Source organism: Typopeltis vanoorti, chromosome 5, assembly GCF_054136105.1.
Source record: "Typopeltis vanoorti isolate ZY-2024b chromosome 5, IOZ_Tvanoo_1.0, whole genome shotgun sequence".
NCBI classification, from domain to species: domain Eukaryota; kingdom Metazoa; phylum Arthropoda; class Arachnida; order Uropygi; family Thelyphonidae; genus Typopeltis; species Typopeltis vanoorti.
The window spans coordinates 100,236,604-100,258,268 of NC_143553.1; the positions used below are offsets into that span (position 1 = coordinate 100,236,604).

General features: G+C 36.5%; 1 protein-coding gene across 1 annotated transcript in view; it reads right to left on the reverse strand.

Moving 5' to 3' along the window:
- The window catches only part of LOC150106689 (gem-associated protein 5-like), a 560,402-nt gene that overhangs the window by 360,816 nt on the left and 177,921 nt on the right, over positions 1 to 21,665 (reverse strand). The gene's annotated exons all lie outside the window — the stretch shown is intronic.

A 21,665-nucleotide genomic window follows, 5' to 3' on the forward strand; every position in this document is an offset into this window, starting at 1 on the left:
ATCTGCACCAAAAGATGCAGTTTTATATATATACATATACGATAATGTTTACCATAAAAAATTAATAGAAACATTAATAAAAAGAAGAATGGGTAGGAATAACATAAGACTAATATTCAATATATGAGGAGGGGGGGGAGGGGCTGGAAAGTTCTGATAAACATCTAGAACAGAAATAATAATAAAGCAACTGATATTATTATTATTATGACTTGACACCTCCAAGGAGTTCAAAGACTCATCGAGGGAGGCCACCTACTCTACAACTCTGTTTCCACCACTCAAATCCATCAATTACAATGAATTGCGACTACCATCATCATCATCTACACCAATGCCATCTAATGCCTCTAACACTAGTAGTATTCTCCGCTACTCAATCCACCAACTACAACGAGCTGCAACTACACTGCGCTTACTCACAGTAAATCAAAAACGCACTCGCATGAAAATCTCTGAACAGCGGCTGGAGCTGTTTTAACAAGAATAAAACTGATTTTGTGCATCGATTTATTACAATGGATGAGACCTGGATTCACCATTACACACCAGAATCCAAACAGCAGTCAAAATAGTTGACAAAAGCCGGTTGTTCAGCGCCAAAGAAGACAAAGTCGGTCCCATCAGCAAGAAAGGTCATGGTATCAGTGTTTTGGTATGCTAAAGGCATTTTGTTTATTAATTATCTTGCAAAAGGCAAAACAATAACCAAAAAATATTATTCCAATCTTTTAACCAGACTAGATGAAAAAATTCGTGGGAAGAGACCCGGTTTGCAGAAGAACAAAATCATCTTTCATCAGGACAATGATGAAAAATGACCTGCCCACAAAAGTGTTTTGGCAATGGGAAAATTAAGAGATCTGCACTATGAATTGTTGGAACATCCACAGTATTCCCCAGATTTGGCTCCCTCTGACTTCTATCTCTTCCCAAAACTAAAATTCTTCCTCGCTGGTCAGCGTTTTTCTTCGAATCAAGAGGTGATTGCAGCTGTAGAGGGGTATTTTGCAGATCTCACTGAACCACTACTGGGATGGGATAACGGCACTGGAGCATTGCAGGAATAAATATATTAGTCTTAAGGGAGATTATGTTGAAAAAAAAAAAAAAAAAAATTTGAAATTATAATTTCGTTCTTTCATTGTTAGGCAGAAAACGTTTCAGACCACCCTTGTACTGTACTTTCTGGGATAACAGAGCAAATCTGATGTAAAGTTAATTGCTTCTAATGCAAATTTTTGTTTCACTCATGTTTGGGTATAATAAGGATGAAAACAAGACTATAATTTCTTATCTAGTACGGGGGGGGGGGGGGGTACCCAAAAACAACCAGAACTTGGTGCACGAGCATTTTCTAGTTACGAATGATGCCACTAGGCATCGTGAGTGTGCAGATTTCCGCACCAGTCTTGTCATCCTCTGTGAACTGGTACATTATTCTGGCTGCTTTTTTGTTAATGCTTACAAGCAAGTTAGGCAATTTTGTGAAGGCTGACTACAAGGAACGAGGAACAGAGTATGCAAGTGAAATTTTGTTTTCTTGTGTGTAAAACTGCAGCTGAAACTATTGTTATGTTTGAGCAGGGTCTTTCATCATTTTACCTAAAGCATCCTTTAGAAGGATGCTTTAGGTAAAATGCAGGTCTACAAGTGGTTTTCCCATTTCCAAAATGGGGACATGTCAGTTGAAGACCAACCACAATCTGGCTGACCTTCAACAAGTAGAAATGTGAGCCTCTATGTAGTGGAGGAGTTGGCTACTGATGACTTTCTGCATTATTCTGGAGAGGACAGAGGTGATGGAAACTGGTTGGTAGTTTTACAGTAGACTTCTATCACTTTTTTGGAATAGGATGTATATGAGATTGCTTCCATGCATTGGATTAAAGTACCAGATATGTATAATAAATTATAGATACAATGCAGGACAGGTGTTAGCTCTGGAGCACAATGTATGGGAACAATTGGGGGAGATGCCATCAGGACCCGAAGACCTTTTAGCATCAAAGTTATTTAGTAATTTACTGATGACCTTTTGTCAAAAAACTATAGGAGGAAGATTTATTTCAAGCTCCAGTAAGATAGGTGATTTTTTATTTATTGGGTGTTTTATTAAATTAATTAGTATACTTTTAGTACGTTATTGTGGCTTTTACTGGATTATTGTATTTAGTGTACATCCCCTCATATAACACAGATATTAGGTTCCATAGAAATGCTGCGTTATATAAATCGCATTATGCGAGACTCAGATCACATAGAAAAAGTAGGCTTATGTTCCAAAATTGTTTTTTTTTTTAATTATATAAACAACAATGACATGACCAACAAAAAAATATTTTTATTTAATTCAGGTAATTCATGTAAATTAAGAAAACATATAAACTATGAAACAAATACATAGTATAAAATTATAAAAATGACAAATTGTACGTAAACTTCATTGCACATAATGAAATAAATGTTTTAGGCAAAATAAAATAAAGTGCATATTTTAATTGTTATCACTGTCTTCAAAACTAACATTTCGTAGATATTCTTTATTTACGAGTGGCCAGACGTCATCGTCACTTGAAATCTCCTGGACATCATTTGTATAATTCTCATTGCATACTTTGGCTGGTTTAGTTATCAAGAAGTCAATAATAGGACCTTGCTTACCACTATGCTGCAATTTTTTTATTAAGTTCATAATATGGAGCTAAATAAATATCCAATTGTCTCGTGAATTTTTCAGAGCGCTCCACTGAGGGATCATTATCCATAAAATAACTTTCTAACTTTCTTGCCAAGTCCAATCCTTCCGCTAATTTCTTTTGAACCGAATTCTTTACTGATTCATCACAATCGGAATCTTCGGCAGAACTTCCCACACCATTTGGTTCGACGTCATCTATTAATTGTACCAATTCCCACTCATCTAAATCTGTTTCCCTATCGATTAATTCACTAATTTCGTTTTCAAAAGTCTTCTCCACCAAAAATGTGTGTGACATTTATTATGCGACTTAGCTCTTCATCTGCTAGAGGTACGAAATTTTGTTCCAGAAAGACTTCAGACCATATTTTTTTCCAGCAGGCATTCAGTGTAGAGGGTTGTAATTCCTTAATGGCAAAGAAATAATTTTCACACAATTTAATATTGAAAACTTTTTCCAGCTTGAAGCAGTGCTATGTTTGGATTAGATTCCATTTTTTCCAAACCTAACTGGAATGTTGATATTATTCCTTGGTCGAGTGGTTGAATATGTGAAGTAGTACTAGGTGGCAAAAAACTTATTTTAATATTCGGATGGCTTAAATTTGTTAGGTGGCCTGGTGCATTATCTAAAATTAGTAGAATTTTGAAATCGATATTCTTTTTCTTTGTGTAACTTTCTATATCGGGTAAAAAACACTTAAAACAAATATAAATTCCCTAATATAGATTCACTACTTATAACTACATGCGCAATACGGGCAGACAAAAATTTAACGAAGTTAAAATTTGATTTTTAAGTCGCACGGTGAAAAATATATGAAAATATAAAGGGTTACTACAATTTGTAGACCGTGTTGTATAAGAAAAGCGTTAAACAAGGGTTACTACAATTTGCAGACCGCATTATATTGAAACCGCATTATACGAGGGTTACCTGTATTTATTAATTTTTTATAGATATACTGCTAATTTATGAGAGTCCTCAAAAATGATATCAATCAGAGAAATAAAGCAGCATCAAAAGCAAAGGTAGATACAGATAACAACCTTTGCCTTTCTGAAAAAAAAAACATCCCAACACCAATATTAATGATCAAACAAAGATAATTTCATATATGTACTTTTCCGCTTTTATTAGATAATCGACAAGGGAGTTGGAAAAAGTCTTGAAACATTTTAAAAAACTCAAGATCAGAAATATAAGAGCAATAAGAGACTGTGACCTTTATCATCTTTGATTCCTCCTACAGTACTCTTTCTTCTGTTTCTAAACTTTTTCAGTAACATCCAGAACATTTTGCCAGCTTCCTGATATTTATTTTTCATACTCTTACTAACGCCCATGATTTTTGTGCAGCTACTTTCACACACAGCTTAGCTCTCTTACATTTTTCTCTGCATTATTTTTAGGCATCTGCCAACTTATTTGCTAAGAACTTTTGGTATGCTTTCTTCTTTTTTTGGACTGCTTCTTTAACTTCTTGTGTCCACCATGGTGTTCTTAATTTTTTTATCTGTACAGACAACTTTGCCACATGCCTCCCTAGCTGAGTCAATCAATGTTTTCTTCAGAGTTTGCCACTGAGACTCCAAGGATTGGTTCTTGTTTTCAAGCTGTTTCATTCTTTCTTCAATGTTGTTTGTATAGTTGAGTCTATCTACAGTTTACCTGAAAAAGCTGCTGACTTTAATTCTTTTTAAAACTTTCTTACATACTGTTCTTTTCAATGTAATATTCATTTTTATCCTGCTTAGCACCAAGCAATAGTCACTTCCAATTTCAAGTCCTCTGTATGCCCTTGTATCCTGAACTAGTGTGACAATATCACTATCAATAATAACATACTAAATGAGGCTTTTCTTATTTTTTGTGTTTTCTCTCTATATGACCTTGTGCACAGCTTTATGTTGAATCATGTTTTTTGTAATGACTAGTCCACATACTGAGCGAAAATTTAGCAGATACTTATTATTATTAACCTTCCCCTTTTCTCAAAATGTTTCTATATGACAAGTGAGATACACTTCATACTCTGCTGTTTAGATCTCCAACAAGAACCACTTTATCCATTTTCTTTATGTCAGCTGCTCTAACGTCTCATAAAATTGCTCCACTCTTCCTTATGAGAACTCCTGTGAGACCATAGGCACAAATACGTTTCACTGTCCATTTCTCCATTTTGAAGTCTGCCCACATAATTCTACTTGAAACTGCCTTCCAATTAAGAGATTTATCTTCAAGTTTGGTATTGAATGCTATTGCTATTCCTTCATTTCTTCTATTATTATTGCCTTTCACTGGGCACTATAACGTATCTCTAACTTACTTAAAGATAATCACAAACATCCATACCCAGGGTGGAATTCAAATCTGTAGCCTGCTGGCCAGAGAGTGGATACAATAACCACTTGGCCAAACCAGGCCCACAAAAACTCTTGTAAAAACTTTTACACATTCAATTAACTTACTATATTTGTGTGACTATTCATCATTATCATTATCATCATCAAATTCCTGCCATGTACCCTCAAGGGGCGTACAGGATATGATAGTACTATATGAAAAATTTACATCATTACTAACTTTCTATCTACAATTTTCCTCCAAATCAGCCTGTTACTTGTCAAGATTCCAACATTATCAGATCTTATATTTCTATCGTCTAAGGCACTTTGTACTGTATCAATCCACCTATATCTTGGTCTTCTTCTGGGTTGTTTTCCTGCCAACCTGGCAGAGAACACTTGTTTTGCTAATCTTTCCTCGCCCATTCTGTTTAAGTGACTGTTAGTTTTCTGCTATTATTGATTGTTTTCCTACATTTTAGTGTTTCATGGTATGCTAGAATTCCTCTCTTATCCTTACTCAACTCCATAAGAAAATTGTTAGATGTACCTGCAAATATAGTAATTTATCTATCCTTGATCCCTTTGCTACTATAATCTGCTTTAGCTAAATCCTATCCCTTCGGTGGCTGCTCCTTCGATTGGTTATGAGTGCAAATCTCAGCATACAAAGAGTCTGTCTCGGGCCACAGTCAAGTCTCTTTGAATGCAAAATCTGGAATTAACTCCCTTTCAGAATTAAGAAAAATTTGTTTGATAATGCTATGCCATCTTATTTCCTATACAAGAGAGATCTCCTTGTCATGGAGTTAACACACAGATTGTTTTATGATTCTAGAATCTAGCAAACAGCAATTCCAATTACAAATCCTTAACAAACTTATTCTACATGCAGTCATAGCCAATCTCCCGTGCTTGAATTTGTACAAGTTCTGATTTTAGTGAGTGGTGCATTGATTTTAGAGATCAGGCAGCTTTATAAGGTAAAGAAAACATGAATGTTTATTCATTCTTTAGATCGATATACATATATCAAAAGTTTTCTTAACTAAACTGAATTGCACTTGCACGTAACAATGAATAACTAGACAAAATAGAACTACAATCAATACATCACATTATGAGACAATATCAAAATTAAGTTGCCCTACTTCTGCTTACAACACAATTAAGCTAGCGATTATCTCATTCATCTAAGGCTAACAGACAATGGCATACCTCAACAATTCAATGTCAAACTCTACTGCTATGCACTTTTAGAGTTACAGTAATTTATCGATAGGTTAAGTATACTAGAGTCCTGTTGCTAATTATCAAGTCCCATCACATAATATATCAGCACTTTTCTGCACTTCAGCTTAGTTCAGAATACAATGGAACTAGAAAGATTTTACATTTCCAACCATGTGGTTCGTGCTGGTATCTTCTTCCGATCAGTCCTTTGTGAATACGTAGCTTGTTACCTCATTCTACGACCTGTTGTCTTCGGATATGACCCTCTAGTGACTACGTTCACGAATCATCCTCTTTCCGATGTGGGCAAGACTGCTCTGCCTGGACAGGTCCTCATGATTCGACATGAACCTTCGATTCTCGCTGACTGTCTAGCTGTACTGTAGATATGCCTGGACTGGACCGCTGCTTGTCGCATAACCACCGCTGACCATCGTCCTTCCCGACCACTCGTGCCAATTCTATCGGTACCCAAAAGCCAAAGGGAGATGAAGAGAAAAAAAGAGCCTCGAGTCCACCCCGCCAAGCTTCTTATACCTCCAAGTTTCTGTGCTCTCCCTATGTCACTGATTCTGCTTGACACTTAAGTCCCTTGCACTCGGTACTATCTTCTCCACATAGATGTCTCGCGTGCACCTTGGGCATTGCGACTGCTTCAGGTTGTGTCCTTTACCAATTATTTTAATGTAAACTTCGATCTAGCCTTTCCTGTTCTAATATAATTCTCACAAATATCCGATTCCTTACGGTTATACATAGGACAGTTAACAATATAGCAAAAGAGAGGAATTTACAAATCAAAGTACTAATACGTTATTTACAATTTCATTTATACTTATATACAAGAACTTCTTAAGGAAAACTCATTTGTATCCTAGTAAAATCCTGAATGAAATGTTTTATGACAATTTAAACCTTTCATTCAAGATTTAACAGTGACCATACCACCTGATATTAGCTCTGCTAACACATCCCTGGACTCTGACAATGTCAAGTTCTTTCCTAATATCCACATTTTTAATATAATATTGCCATTGATGCCACCTGTTCACGCCTCTAATCTTTCTCAGGACTGTCACATATGCGGTCTCTAGTCTATGGTCAAGTGTTTTTTTACTTCTGACCCAGCTCTCAGCTCCATAAGTTAAAACTGGTTTGAACACCGTCTTGTATAACAGTTAATTTAGTGTTCCGACTAATTTCTCTCTTATTCCATATGAATTTATTCAATTGACTTCCTACCATACCAGCTTTGTTGATTCTGTTGTCTATTTCTATATTTAATTTACCATCTTCAGTAAAAATCGTGCCTAAGTAGCTGAAATGTTTCACTTGTTCCACAGGGTCTCCATTCACAACAAAGCTGACATTTTCAATGATTCTGCCTATTTTCATTGTCTTTGTCTTTTTAATGCTGACCTTCATACCATATCTATTACAACAGTTATTCAATTTAGTCAGGGAATCTTGCAGACTTGTGGTGGATTTATTTAGCAGTATAACATCACCCATAAAGCAAAGAGCTGACATTAACATCTCCAATTTTGATATCAGGTTAAATACCACTTTCCGTCATAATGTGATCCATATAGATAATGAATAACAAAGGGGATAATGCACATCCTTGTCTCACACCAGATTTAACTTCCTTCAATTCTAACTGATGACTTACAACTTAAATAAAGATTAAGTATTGCTTGATATAATGCTCCATTGACACCATTTAACCGTAGCGTATTGAATAGCTTCTCCCTTGGAACCATATCATATGCCTTTTCTAAATCGACAAAACTTAAATACAGATTTTTTTGTTATATTCTCATGATTTTTCAACTATTTGTCATAAAGTGAAGATTTGATCCTGACAGCCTCTATCTGGCCTGAATCCAGCTTGTTCTTCACCAAGCTTTTTTTCCACAATTCCTCTCAACCGTTTCTCCAGCATACTTGCATAAACCTTACCAGGCACACTCAGTAGGGAAATACCTCTGTAATTCTCACATCAGTTTTATTTCCCTTTTTATATATGGGTACTATGAGGAGCTCTAATCCAATCATCGGGAATTCATCCCTCTGTCCAAGACTTCTGAACTATGCAGTGCAGCCACTGTAAGACTTATATACCACCATACTTCAGCATTTCTGGTTGAATATCATCTACTTCTGCTGCCTTTCCACATTTCAAGCCTTTGATAGCTTTTTCTACTTCAAGTATGGATATGTATTCCTGACTGTATGCCTGTTGAGTGCTTTTTTTTTTTTATCACTGCTTGTTTCATTTAGCAATTTTTCGAAGTAATTACTCCATACTTCAAGGATATCTTTTTCTCCCGTTTTCATGTCATCTTTATCATATCTAAGTCCTTTTACAGCACTCTTTCCTCCATTTCTAAGCTTCTTCAACAACAACCTCCAGAATATTTTGCCACCACCTTCTTGATATTTATTTTCTATGTTCTTGCCAAAGTCCTCCCATGACTTTTGTTTAGTCAGTTTTAAACAGTGTTTAGCTTTTTTACATTTGTCTCTATATTCTCCAAGAGCACAAGTGGACTTATTTGCCAGAAACTTTTGATATGCTTTCTTCTTTTCCTTCACTGCCTCTTTAACTTTCTGTGTCCACCATGGAGTTCTGATTTTTCTATCCTTGCAAACAACCTCACCCCATGCCTCACTGGCTGAATCAATCAGTGTTTTCTTTAGGGTGTGCCACTGAATCTCCAAGTTTGGTTCCTACTCTCACTCTTTCTTTTTTCTTGAATAATATTTGTGTATTTTAGTCTACAGTTCACATCTGAGAGCTGGTCAACTTTTATTCACTTTAAAACTTTCTTACATGTTATTCTTTTCAATATAAAATTCAATTTTATCCTACTCAAGACTAAATAGTGATCACTTCCAATTTTAAATCCTCTGTACATTCTGGTGTCCTGCACCAGTGAGAAAACATCACTATCAATAATAACATAGTCAATGAGACCTCTCTTATTCCTTGCTTCTTTTCTCCATGTGAATTTGTGCACATTTTTATGTTGGAACATGGTGTTAGTAATAACCAGTTCATGTCCTGAGCAGAAATCCAACAGGTATTTGCCATTATTATTTGCTTTGCTGTTTTCTCCAAATTTTTCCAAAATATTTTTGTATGTCCCACAATCATTTCCTACTCTGCTATTTAGATCCCCAACAAGGACCAACTTTTCCTTTTTCATTGTGTCAGTTGCTTTCTCTAAATCCTCAAAAAATTCCTCCACTTCTACCTTAGTAGAACCTTCTGTGGGACCATAGACACAAAAAAGTCCCATTGTCAAGTTCACCATTCTGATATCTGTCCACATCACTCTACTTGAGACTGCCAGCCATTGAAGATTAGCCTTGTATTTAGTGTTGAATACTATGGCTACTCCTTTTCCTTGAGTGACATTGCCTGAATATAACGTTGTGTTTATTGCTCAGAAAGATCTCACCAATTTTTGTCTTTTTTGTTTCAGTCACCCCTATTATGTTGATCTGGTACTTATCTAATTCCTCAGCTAGCTCCATTTCTTTGCCATTGGGGCTTCTTATGTTGATAGTACCAATCTTTAACTCTGGTGATATTGAACGTGTAGACAGACTTATGTGTTCGTCGAATATGTTGTTTATTGTTTTAACGGTATAATAGAACACAGAAACTAAGTAAATAATTAATTTATTAACTTGATGCTGATATTTCGCTGGTGTTATAACCAGCATCTTCACCAGCGAAATATCAGCATCAAGTTAATAAATTAATTATTTACTTAGTTTCTGTGTTCTATTATACAGTTAAAACAATAAACAACATCTGGTGATATTGAGTTGGGGTGTGTTTTCAGATTTGTTCCAGTAGCTGACTTTTCGCTGTTTGCCCTGGTTCCCTGGGGAAAACAACGGGGGCCTTGTTTACCCAGGCAACTTCCCAGCCGGCATGAAATTCTGTCATGTTGTACCATCATTTGAAATTTTGGTTTAAGCCAATAAGTATACAATTTGGTCGGCTAAATCCCAAATTGCCAGCCCATCCTTGTTTGTTCAGTATCCAGGTAGATACCTAACAGGGTGCACCACGAGAAGGTGAGGACTGGACATTAGGTCAGAAGCCCTGGCCGGTTTTCCGCATTCCTTTAAAGGCTATGTGGTGGTCTTCTCTCAGTTCTATTCAATGTTTCACATGCATACATCAATATTTGTTGGACTACTGATTTATATATTCTTAATTTTGTCACATCTTTATATTTCCATATAGTTGGGTTTAGACATCTTGATATTTTATTAACCTTCAGCAATTCTTCTTTTACTTCTTTCACTGTTCACAGTTATTCCTAGGTATTTAAATTTCATTACTTGTTCCAGTATTTTTCTTTAATTCTAATTTACATCTGATTAGTTGTTTTGCAATTACCATTGTTTCTAATTTCTCTTTTGGAATTTAAATAACTGCTTTTGGAGATCTTCATTTTTGTAAGTAATACTATATCACCTGCATATCCAACCAAATTTAAAGTTTATTTTTTAATTTTTATTCCATTTAATTTCTGCTTCTTAAATTCTGTTATTATTTCATTCATGATTATGTTAAATAAACATGGATTTAAAAGAATCACCTTGACTGATCCCTTTCCTTATAGGGATTTTTTTTGTATTTGTGTTCTGATATCTAATTACACATCCATTTTGGTGTGTGTGTGTGTCTGATCTTTTCAATAATTTGCAGTGGAATCTTTCTTAATGCTAGTACTTTCAGGAACTCCTGTAATCTGATTCTGTCAGGACATCCTGTAATCTGATTCTGTCAAAATCCTCCTCTAAGTCAATGAAGCAGATAAATATTGGTATGTTAAATTCTAGTGCTTTTTCTGTTATTTTCTTTATAGCAAATATAGTACATGATGATCTTTCCTTATGGAATTCTTGTTAATCATCATCATAATTTAATCTTGATTCTTATTCTTCTTTGATAATTCTTGTACATATTTTTAGAATGGTGCACTGTAAATTTACTGCTTAATAGTTTTGGGAATCAGATTTTGTTCCCTTTTTAAATGGTATTGTAATATGCATTCTCCATTGATTGGGAATCTGTCTTTCCTTGAAGATATGTTGAATTAAATTTTTCATTATTTCTTCATGCCCATATTTTATCATTTCATTATATGGAACTGATGTTATTTATAATTTCCTATTTTGCAATTTTGAGATGACCGATTCTATTGAATTATCATTTATTTCAATTTCATCTCTATTTTCTGACTGTGGTATTTATGACATTATTTCTTCTTCACCTTCATATAAGTTGGTAAAGTAGTTTTCCCATTGTTCTCTTTCTATGATTGGTATATTTATGTATTCACGACTGCTTTTCTTTGATTTTAGATCATTTGGCCATGCTTGTTTTTGTGTTCCATAAAAATCATATTCCAGTTGTTTACAATCTGTCAGGACATCCTGACATCTGAAATCAGGACATCTATCAGGACATCCTGAAATCTGTTCTGATTTGTTATTTATTTCATTTCTTTTTTTTTAATATTTTTCATATTTGGCTATACTAGTTTTATAATGTAAATGTTTATTAAATGTAGTTTTTTTGGTTTCTGATAGTGCTCAAAATGGTGTCCACTTTTAAAATTGCAACTTGGAATGTCAGAACTCTGTATGAAGCTGGCAAATTAAGAAATGCCACAAGAGAAATGAAGAGGCTGGGCATCCGGATTTTGGGAATCTGTGAGACAAGATGGCCAGGATCTGGAAAGTGTCAACAAGATAATACGACAATGTAGTACTCTGGGAATGATGAGAACAAACATCGACATGGTGTAGTTGTGATAGTAGATGAAGAAATCAATAAATCAGTAATAAATTGGATTCCATTTTCTGAAAGGATAATGTTGTTACAACTTAAGGGAAACCCCATTAACATAAATATCATCCAAGCTTATGCACCCACAGCTGACAAAAGTGAAGATGATGTTGAAGAGTTTTATGAACACCTAAAAGAGATTAAAAACCTAACAAAGAAACATGATATAAACATAGTGATGGGTGACTTCAATGCAAAAGTGGGAAGAGGGGGTGATGGAGAATTGTTGGCGAACATGGCTTAGGCACCAGAAACGACAGAGGAGATCGCCTAGTCCAGTTCTGTCAGGAAGAAGATCTAACAATAGCAAATACCTGGTTTAAACTTCCACCTAGAAGACTGTACACTTGGAAATCGCCTCAACATAACCAACATAACATTGTCAGAAATCAAATTGATTATATACTGATAAATAAAAGATTTCACAGTAGTATAAAGAGTGCAAAGACTTATCCTGGAGCAGATATCTCATCAGACCACAATCCCATAGTTGCAGAAGTACGTCTTAGATTAAAATCAGCTAAAAATCACAAAAGAAGAAAAAGAAAATTGATGTAGAAAAACTGAAAGACCCGAACACAAATAAAAGTGCCAAGACACAGCTTAACCTGCGATTACAACAGATTAACATAGAAGAAAATAAAAGTGTGGAATCTTTTTGGAATAGCTTAAAGAATGCCATCGTAACAACAAGTATTGAAGAAGTAGGTTATGTGAATAATATAAAACAACAGGAATGGATGACAGATGAGATTCTTTCTCTTATTGATACAAGAAGAATGTACAAAAACAAAGACCTTGCCAGGTATACAGAAACACATAACATCATCAAGAAAAAAATAAAAGAAGCCAAGGAAAATTGGATGAAAAATTTATGTACTGAAATTGAACTGCTTCAGAAGAAACATGATAATTTCAATCTATATAAGAAAATCAACGAAATTTCTGAAAAACTGAGGAAAAAGCAAATAGTGTCTCTAAGAGACGAAAATGGAAAAATAGTTCTAGAAGAAGAGAATAAAGCACAGATTTGGATAAAATATGTAACAGAACTTTTCAATGATACTAGACAGAAGCCTATAAATATAAAAGATAACATTCAAGGACCAGCAATCATGAAATGCGAAATAGAGAATGCTATACGAACAAGTAAAACAGGAAAAGCCAGTGGACCAGATGGTGTGCAAACAGAATTTTTAAAATTAATAGAACCAGATAACGTCAAACTTCTTGAAAAACTATTTAATAAAATATATGAAAGTGATGAATTTCCATCAGATTGGCTGAAATCTACATTTATCACTGTCCCAAAGAAACCCAAAGCAAATTCCTGTGGTGACTTCCGACTTATTAGTCTAATGAGCCAAACATTAAAAATATTTTTGAAAGTAATTCAGAATCGTATTTATAGAAAAAGTGAAGAAACTCTAAGTGAAACACAAATCGGCTTTCAGAATGGTTTTGGTACTAGAGAGGCCCTTTTCTGTACCCAGATATTGATACAAAAATGCATAGAAAAACAGAAATCTGTCTTTATGTGTTTCACAGATTTTGAAAAAGCATTCGACAAAATCAGACACACTAACTTAATAGAATCCTTCAACAAATAAGGCTAGACGAACAAGACATAAGACTAATAACAAATCTGTATTGGAATCAGTCAGCTACCGTTCAATTAGACAACATTACCACCAGTGATATTAACATCAAAAGAGGAGTGAGACAAGGATGTGTGCTCTCACCACTCCTGTTCAACATATATGCAGAGGTAATCTTTAAAAAAGCATTGTAAGAATGTTCAGAGGGAATCACAATAAATGGAAAGATTGTTAACAACCTTCGATATGCAGATGACACTGTGCTAATTGCAGATAATGTTATGGATCTCCAAAAACTCATTGACAGAGTATACATAGAAAGCCAAAGAATGGGAATAAATATAAACATCAACAAGACAAAATACACGATCATCAGCAAACATCCAGCCTCATCAATGAAACTGACACTCAATGGGAAAAATATTGATCAAGTGTCAAGATATAAATATCTTGGTTGCTGGCTTAATGAACGGTGGGATCCAGAAATAGATATAAAGACAAGGATTGAAGTTGCATGGCAGTCCTTCATGAAAATGAGAACACTATTCTGCAATAAAGACCTAAACATGGAAGTCAGATGCCGAATGCTGAAATGCTACGTGTGGTCTATTCTGCTCTATGGAGTTGAAGCATGGACATTAAAGGCGACAACCATCAAGAAAATCAAAGCCTTTGAGATGTGGCTATACAGGAGAATGCTAAAGATATCATGGACAGAAAAAATTACCAAGAAGATGTCTCAAAATCCATTGGCAAAGCTAAACATCTTGTACAAATAATCAAGAAACGAAAAACATCATATCTTGGCCACATCATGAGAAACAGCAAATACCAACTTCTACAAACTATTTTGATAGGAAGAATTGGTGGCAAAGGAACTAGAGGAAGAAAAAGAATATCATGGTTTGACAACATCAAGACGTGGACAGGAAAGAGCAGTGTACAACTGCTCAGATTAGCACAAGAGCGCAGTTTGTTTGCCAAGATGGTCGCTGACCTTCGATAGAAGATAGCACAATAATAAGAAGAAGATAGTGCTTTTATTTCTTCAATATACCAGGCAGTCCATCTTGTTTTATATTTTCTCATTTTTTCTGTCCCGGTGCTCCATATACTACTAGTTTATTGTTCATTTTGAATTTTTCCAATGAGAACCTACATCTTCATTATTGATAACATTTTTTGGAATTGCTCTTTTAGTCTATTTTGGTAGAGTATTCTCATACTGACTTCTTGTAATAATGCAACCTTAAATTTATTTTCTTGTATTTCTTTAATTTGCTTTTTCACTTTATTTATATTTTGTTGGAATCTAAATTTTCTGATCAATTGTTCTTTCATCAATTTTCTTTCAGATAGCACTGCTAAGGGATTTGGTTGGAAGTTTTTAATTCTGTATACTTGAAATTCCTTTCAAGTATACAGAATCAAATGGAAATATCTCAATACATTTACAACAATGAAAATAAAAAAGGTCAGACCACACACAGCTCTGTAATCCTTTATTAAAGTCCACCCTTCCATCAAATGCAATAACAGAGGTTCATTCAATCAAATGTTAAAGCATGAAACTACTAAAGAGGTAAAACTTTCAAATTGAAAGTGTGTTTTTTTTTTCCCCAGCAATGGAATGCACACCAACTTAATCATATGGAGAGCAACAGGAAAATACAGATATATTAAAAGCACTCTGTGTTAACAACCAAGGTTGCTACAAATAAGGAAGACAATCAACACAGCACAACATGAATTTATGTGTTCAATAACTGATATTATCATTATAAGAAGAAGTGGTAGCAGTGACTGTACTACTGCATTTCTAGTGGACAAGAACCCTTAAAATATTAACTATGAAATTCCAAGCAATATTTTAGTGTGTTATATATTAAATTAACAGTTATTCAACTTATTCATGTCTCACTTGCTTTTTTTAAGTGTAGCAATCATTCAACTATCTGTAGCATTGAGAAACTGGTTTCAGAATTTGAACAGTTCAGTATATGCACAGATACCCAAATTCTGCTAATACATGCAGCAGAGCCCCAACCTTCAGGGATGAGCGCTTTTATTAGACCAAGACCAATCGGGCTTCGGTCCGAAACTAATGGTGACTCTGCATAACTTTGAGCAGAACGCACGGTCTCGTACCGGCGACGCATCTTTCAAGTGTCTGCCTTATCAACTGTCGATGGTAGGTTATGCGCCTACCATGGTCGTAACGGGGAATCAGGGTTTGATTCCGGAGAGGGAGCCTGAGAAACGGCTACCACATCCAAGGATGGCAGCAAGCGCGCAAATTACCCACTCCCAGCAATATGCTTGTCTCAAAGATTAAGCCATGCATGTCTAAGTACATGCCTAAGCAAGGTGAAACCGCAAATGGCTCATTAAATCAGTTATGGTTCCTTAGATCGATACCCAAATTAGAAAATTAAAATACCTGGTTTAGAATAGGAATATATGGTTAGATTCAGTGTTCTAGATGTCAAGTGTGCTTGTCAATTCAAAAGTCAGTTAAGTGAGGTTCCAGTTATTTGATGGAAAAGTGAGAGATTGACATAGTTGTAGATACCTGAATAGTGTTTCTACTTACTATGAAAATGTTTGAAAAATGCTAAGGGTAAAAAAAAAAAAAAAAAAACACTGAATCTGAAAACACTCAAGGGCTCACTTTAGTGAGTATGGGCATGGCAAACCCGAGGTACCTGATGCTGGACCATGCCTTACTTCATGTAATATATATCTGTTATATTATTCTGTAGACTGGTCCCTCTTCTTCTTTCTTTGCTTCTTTCTCCTCTCCTTGCTCCTTCCCCCTGATGCTATTAGAGTATTCGAGGGCTAGGGGTGAGTCTTTCCTATCTTGCTAAGTCATTTCGTTTTATGCAGCCACCGAAGGAGGCAAGCTAGCCTCAATAGGTGCCGGTCCCAAGCCCGGATAAATGCGAGGGTTGATGTCAGGGAGGGCGTCCGGTCAGAAAACTTCAGTGCCAACTCAAACTATGATTATGAGTCGAAGAGCAAATGATATAAGGGCTAGGGCATACCCCTTAAGCGACGGGCAGCCACATCGCCCTAGAGCTGTGAGAAGTGGACGAGGGCTACCGCATCAAGGGCGGGTGCAGTTAAAGAAGCGAGCCCAGCAGGTAAAGAGGATGTTGCGAGTGGGAACACTGAATGTTGGAAGCATGACTGGAAGGGGAAGAGAGGTGGCAGACATGATGAGGAAGAGGAAGTTGGACATTTTATGTGTGTAGGAGACAAGGTGGAAAGGGGGAAAGGCAAAGGAACTGGGAGATGGATATAAATTGTTCTACTCTGGAGCGAATAACGAGGGAAGAAATGGCGTAGGAATTGTAGTGTATGGCAGAATGAAGGGTGAAATACTGGACGTGGGTAGAAGGAACGACGGGATCATGCGAATGGAATTGGGTCTTGGAGAGAGCGGGTGGTCGTATTATGTGTATATGCCCTGCAAGTTGGTTGTACAGCAGAGGAAAAAGTTGAGTTCTGGAACGTGTTAGATGAAGAAATGAGGGAATTGGAAGAAAATGAGATGGTGATTGTCGGAGGAGACTTGAATGGGCACATAGGAAGACAGAATAGAGACTTTGAAAGGGTGCATGGTGGCCACGGAGTGGGAATGATGAACCAGGAAGGAGAGAGGGTTGTGAACTTTGCAGTAGCATTTGATCCGGCAATTGTGAACTCGTTTTTCTTCAAGAGGGAAGAACATTTGATAACATTTAGAAGTGGTAACAACAGCTCACAAATTGACTACATTTTGACTAGAAGAAAACATCTTAAGGTTGTGACAAATTGTAAAGTAATTCCAACAGATCAAGTAGCACAACAACACCGACTGCTGTGCGCATATTTTAAATAAGATTGAAGATAAGAACTTCTGGTTGCCATGGGATGAAGAAAATTAAGTGGTTTCGCTTAAAAGAGGAGAGTGTTAGAGAGGATTTCGGATGGACTGGAAAGTGTACAAGATTGGTGGAAACATAATTCAAAAGTAATCCTGAGCTGTGCAATCGAGGTGCTTGGTGAGACATCTGGAAAGATTAGAGAGCAGAAGAAGGGTTGGTGGTGGAATAATGATGTACAAGTGGCAGTGACAGCTAAGAGGAAGGCAAAGCAGAAGTGGGATGAGTCAAGAGTGGAAGAGGACAGAGAGGTGTACAAAGAGAGAAAGCAAGAAGCCAAGAGAGTTGTGGCACAGGCGAAGGCCATGGCATATCAAGATCTGTATGATCAATTAGAAACAAAGGAAGGACAGAGAAAAATTTACCAACTAGCGAAATGTAGAAATAAAGCAGCTAAGGACATCTTACATGTGAGGCAGATCAAAGATGCTGAAGGAAGAGTATTATGGAGGGATGTGGACATAAGAAACAGATGGAAAATATACTTTGAGGGACTTTTGAATGAGGAAAATGCAAGGACTCACAGAGGAGATGGGCAGCCTTCTGAGGGGATGGTGCAGAACATCAGTAGAATGGAAGTGACGGAGGCCATGAAGAGGATGAAGAATGGAAAATCGGTGGGCCCCGATAGAATTCCAGTGGAGGCATGGAAGGCACTGGGGGAAGAGGGAATTGACTGTGGAACCTGTTCATGAAAGTTTGCCAACAGGAAAATATACCCGAGGAATGGAGGGAGAGTACTCTTGTTCCCATCTACAAGGGTAAAGGGGATGCACAAGACTGTAAAAATTACAGAGGAATAAAGTTGATGTCCCACACAATGAAGATCCTAGAAAGTGTTCTTGATGGTAGATTGAGGGAGGAGGTGGAGATTGCAAAGGAACAATTTGGCTTCATGCCTGGTAGATCAACAACAGATGCTATCTTTGGATTACGACAGATGATGGAAAAATATCGAGAGAAACAAAGGAAGCTACATCTGGTATTTATTGATCTGGAGAAAGCATACGATAGAGTGCCAAGGCAAGAAGTCTGGAGGTGTCTGAGGGAGAAGAAGGTGCCGGAGAAATATGTCAGGTTGGTGCGGGAAATGTACAGAAATGTGAAGACAAGTGGTCGGACCTGTTTGGGACAGACAGAAAGTTTTCAAGTAACAGTTGGCTTGCATCAAGGGTCAGCATTAAGTCCGTTTCTGTTTAATATTGTGATGGAGGTGGTAACAGAGGAGGTGAGAGAAGATGCACCTTGGACAATGTTGTATGCAGATGACATCTTGCTGTGTGTAGATTCAAGAGAAGAAGCGGAAACTAAACTGGAAAGATGGAGAAAAGTACTGGAAGAGAGAGGTATGAGACTGAGCAGAAGTAAGACAGAGTATATGTGTTGCAGGGTGGGCGGTGGCCAGGAGACAGATCTGGAGCTGGAAGGAAATGTCATCAGGAAGGTGAGAGACTTTAGATACTTAGGTTCAACAGTGGAAGAAGATGGAGAAGCTGAGAAGGAAGTGGGATGCAGGATACAAGCAGGTTGGAGGAACTGGAGGGAGATGGCTGGAGTGTTATGCGATAAGAGGGTGCCGATCAATCTGAAAGGCAAAATTTATAGGACAGTAGTGAGGCCAGCTATGACATATGCTATAGAAACTGTGGCCCTGAGGAAAAATAACATTAGCAGGATGGAAGTAGCAGAGATGAGAATGCTTAGGTGGATGTGCGGTGTGACCAGAAAGGATCATCTGAGAAATGACTATGTCAGGGGAACAGTGAAAGTTACGAACTTCGGAGCGAAAATACAGGAGGCAAGGTTGAGATGGTTTGGTCATGTGATGAGGAGGGAGGACGAATATGTGGGAAGAAGGGTCATGCAGATGGATGTGCAAGGAAAGCGGAAGCGTGGGCGGCCAAAGAAGAGATGGAGGGAGCTGGTAGAAGAGGACTTGAATATGAAGAACTTGGACGTGGTGACAGCCCAAGACAGGAAGGTGTGGATGAGACTCATAACAAACAGTGACCCCACTTAAGTGGGAGAAGCTGCAGAAGAAGAAGATTTATGATAAGGATGGAGAAATAACATTCATAATGCTAAACCTATGCAGCATAAACAGAACTAACACAGAACAATGTGTAATTTATATATAAGATGGAAGACAGTAGATTACCTTGATGGACCTGTGTTTCACTCAGGATTTCTCCATGAGTGCAGGTCACAAAGATGCCTTCATCGATCTCGATCTTGAGTCTCTCTCTTCCATGTTATACCCATAGATTTCACTAGTGGATCTTCCCATTTTGTAGGTGGTCTTCCTGGTTTTCTCTTTATTCTTGGTTGCTAGTTGAGTATTCTATATGTCCATCTGTTATCCCTGATTCTGGCTATGTGGCCTGCCCATCTCATCTTGCTTTCATATACTGCAGTTACCACATCTTTTATGCCTGATCTCTTTCTTAGTTCTGTGTTTCTAACATGTCCCATTTTGCTGATGTTACAAATCCTGCATTCTATTGCACGGCGAGTTATTCTGAGAGTCTCCTCTTCTTTTCTTGTTGTGTTCCATGTTTCTGATCCATTATGTGAGTGATGGAAGAATGTCTATTAAATAGTTTTGCCTTCACAGAGATGACAAGATTTGGATCAGTAAGTGTTTCTTTTAGTCTGTTGAATGATAGCCATGCAGCTTTCTTTCTTTTTGCTAGTTCTTCAGATAAATCGTTATTCATTTTTATTGTTTGTCCTAAGTAATTGTAAGAGTCAACTTGTTCTATAGGGATGTTATCAATACATAGGTGACTGTCACTTTTGTAGATGTTTTTGATCCATTTTGTTTTTTCTAGATTCATTTCTAAGCCTATCTTACTGCTGTTTGTGTATATTTTTTCACCTATTTCTACTAGGTCTTTTAGGTTGTGGGATATCAGTACTAAATCATCAGCAAACATAAGGATTTGTAGTTTCTCACCATCTATGCTTATTCCTCCATTTAGGTCTATTTTTTTCAGAATGATTTCTAAAGTGCTGGTAAATAGATTTGGGGAGATCACATCACCTTGGCAGACCCCTCTCTTTATATCTATATTTATAGGTTGATCAAATAGGGTTATTTGTGTGGTCTGATTTTTGTTAATTTCGTTTATCATGTGGATGTAAGTAGGGTCCACATTTATTTCCAGTAAGGCACTGATGACTGCATTGTGTTATGGTATCAAAAGGTTTTTTTAAAATCAATAAAGAGGAAACATAGAGGGATTCGGTATTTGCTACATTTTTCTGTTAGTTGTGAAATGAGCTAGATATGATCTATTGTGGAAAAGTCTCTTCTGAATCCTGCCTGCGCTCTACTGGAGTTGTCTTCGAGAGTTTTTGGATTCTGTTCAGTATTACTCTATTCATGATTTTATATATGTGAGAGAGTAGACAGATTGGATGATAGTTTTTTTGTCTTTCTTGTTCCCTTTTTTGAATAGAAGTATGGTTTTTGAGGTCTTTCATTCCTCTGGAATCTTTCTTTCTTTCTTTGAAGTACCACGTGAATCTGGCAGCCAACACTTTGAAAACAATTGGTCCACTTGTTGGATTTCTTCAGCCTTAACATGATCAAGTCTTGAGGCTTTACTTTTACTCATTTTCTTAAGTGCATGTTCTATTTCTTCTGGAAGTACATCTGGTATACTGCTTGGTTTTGGAATGATAGGTTCTGAAACTTGGCATCTAATTGCATAGAGATCATTATAAAAATTCTGCACAATTTCTTCTATCTTTTTTTCTATTAGTATGTTTTTCTCCATTTTGATCCTGTAAAGCAGATGGAATTGACTGGTTAAAATTTAAGTCTTTCTCTATTTTTTTTTTCATGCTGGTTTTTTCCTGCACTGCTTCTCTTGGTTTTTGTACCCTGAAAGCTTTGTAGTCTTCTGGAATTCTTTTCCTTAGTAACTTAAAGATAATTTTGTATTCTAGAAAATTTTCTTCAGTTCTTT